The 2,734-nt window shown below is 28.4% G+C and overlaps 1 long non-coding RNA gene across 5 annotated transcripts in view; it reads right to left on the bottom strand.

The window, feature by feature from the left end:
• The window catches only part of LOC126898583 (uncharacterized), a 49,488-nt gene that overhangs the window by 9,305 nt on the left and 37,449 nt on the right, over window positions 1-2,734 (bottom strand). The gene's annotated exons all lie outside the window — the stretch shown is intronic.

Below are 2,734 nucleotides of genomic sequence, written 5' to 3'. Positions count from 1 at the left end.
TAAAATATTTAATATTTAATAGTATTTTTGTTAAAAAACAATGCTTCAAAGATATTTTGTAATGAGGAATTTCATAAGTTTTTTAATGGTCCAATTCTACAGATGGATTAGTTTTAGATACTAAAAACTATATTTATCTCCTGGTTTATACCAAAAAAATCAGAGCCTCTATATTTCTGAATCAAAGACATAGTACAATATATTCACACAATAATTAATATGGATATTAATATTTTTGATTTAACAAGTTCCAAAATATAATAATCTCAAATATATGTTTGTATGTCAAAATTCGTTTAATTTTATTTTTTGTTTAAGACATTAAGTATGTAACACGATGTTTAATTACATAAAGGTAATTTAAGGTAGTATTGGTACAAATGTCGACAGTGAATAATTGCAACGTGAATGTCACAGTAGTTATTACACACTTCAAACTGGACTTAATAAAAAACCAACTAAATAAAAATAGTTCAACAATTGTTAGGATATAAATTAACCAACATTTACATTAACGTTCAACTGAAACAACATCTCTAAATCAAGTATTTGACGTTTGAAGTCTAGAACATCCTTTAACTTTTGAATTCTATTTGTAAAATTACGATCAATGGACTCGTTTGAAAATGTTTATTAACGTTTGTAATTCATTATTTCTACATCATAATAATATGATATTCCTGGAATCGTTTCGTTTTTCTTCTCTGGAAAGGTTTTTTATCCATAAATAACAAGTTGAGCAAATTTTTAACCAGAAAATATAATATGAATGTATTTTTGTTCTTTAATACCATTACTCAGTAACAGTGTCTCTAATTTAAGTGCCATCTTATCACTATGTTTATTTATTTTTATCGCCCATTATATTATTATTTATTTCAGATACTTTCCGTTTTTAAGCTCAAACGTATGAGCTTTGAAGTCACATGTTTTATACAGTAGTTATTTCTTCTTTTTTATTCATATAAGAAATATTTATACAATTTATATTACTGTACCTTTGATTCACGAAAATCACGTATACAATATTTCAAATCTCATTCGTTCTTATGCTTTTTGAAATAAAACAAAAATATAAACGCAAATATTCTGAAAAAAAAAAACTCATTTATTAAATTAATATACGGCAATTTTTTTACTTTCATTTGGATTAATACAGAGCTATTTATATTACAAGAATTTCTCTCGTTAAAATAGTATAGTAAATATGTGTTTAATACTTAAATTATTATAAACGTTCCTAAATGTGATTGGAAGAAAATTATGAAATTTATCGTGAACTATCTATTCAACACAATTTTTTGATAGGCGAAAATAAAGCAAAAAAAATTTGGGGGCTTACGATATATGTTAATATTTTTTCTACATAGTTAAATATGCTTTTATATATAATAGTATATATAACTTAATAGTATTTTTGGAGGTTAAATGCCCCACCCAGTCTTTTTTTTGTTTCCACTAGTGTTGATCCCAAAATGATACATAGAAACGTAGCTGGAATAACACCGATTTTATTCAATGTTTATAACAGATACGCGATTATTACGGTATTTTTATGTCATAAGAAACGTTTCATAAACTTGTTAATAATCTAATTATAGTATTTTATTGGCATCTAAATTTCATTGGTGTTTGTTCTTTCATTAACTCTCTTTGCAAGTAGATTAAAAGTATTATCAACGTCATTTCAATTTTATGATTGCCAAGGCCAGTAGAGAACTCATACAAAACTAACGGAATCGCTTTCGATTTTTTAAGTAGAGAACTTTTAAAAGTTATTTAATAGTTATTTTTCTAAAAAATATTTTTTATGAAAGGGAACAATTGAATTAAGTTGTTAGCAACAGGTTACTTCTTTGCTAAGTATGAATGAACTTTCTTTTTCGGAGAACTTTACAATGTAAGTCGACTTTGACGTGTTGTTTTAATGCATTTGTATGCGAACGTTTCTATTTAATTTACTTTTTAGTATAAAAGTTTTAATGATTCTATTAAACTGTCAGAGTTTAATTTTAATCAGCGTTATTACATAGTAATTTCAATATTATTCTATTTTTAATGTTAAAAATGATCTAATTCATAACAAATTCTAGTTACTTATCCTAAATATAAAAATAATTAACATTTAATAAATATGAGCCGAAAAACTTTCACAGTTTTAATTACTTTTGGTTGTTCGATTGAAAATACAAATAATTGAATAATCAATAGAGCTCATTTAAATAAAAGTATACATTTGCTAGTTTTAATCAAAATTCGTTTAACAATACTTGTAAGATTTTTTAAACAACTCAAAATAATATTTAAAAATGTTCAATATCTTTGTATTTTAATCGAATAGCGCTATAAAAAACAGATGTATCATCTAGACGTAGTGATTTGTGTTCAAAAAGAATTTGCCAAGTCTAAAGTCGTGCAGTTTCATTATGAGTAGACCATGTGAACGTGCGACGACCAAAGGGATATGGGCTCTTCAGGGCTCTACCGGTTTCTGATAGATCGGGTGGCGTCGGTGGTATGAGTCAGCTGTAAGTTCATAACGTAACACGAAGCAGCGTACGGCACGGGACGGACATTGTACGTCGGGCGCGGCGGTACACCTCTGGCATACGTCACGGCCGCGTAAACGCCGCCGTAACGGTCGTCGTTGCCTAGGGAACATTGGCGGTCCCTTCGTGAGTCGTAACCGTTCGCGCGCCTGTGTAGGTGCGATAGTGTGTGCCGCCGGGGAAAA

Source organism: Daktulosphaira vitifoliae, unplaced genomic scaffold (assembly GCF_025091365.1).
Source record: "Daktulosphaira vitifoliae isolate Bord-2020 unplaced genomic scaffold, ASM2509136v1 Scaffold_2, whole genome shotgun sequence".
Classification (NCBI taxonomy): Eukaryota; Metazoa; Arthropoda; class Insecta; order Hemiptera; family Phylloxeridae; genus Daktulosphaira; species Daktulosphaira vitifoliae.
This window is presented reverse-complemented; position numbering and strand designations above follow the sequence as displayed.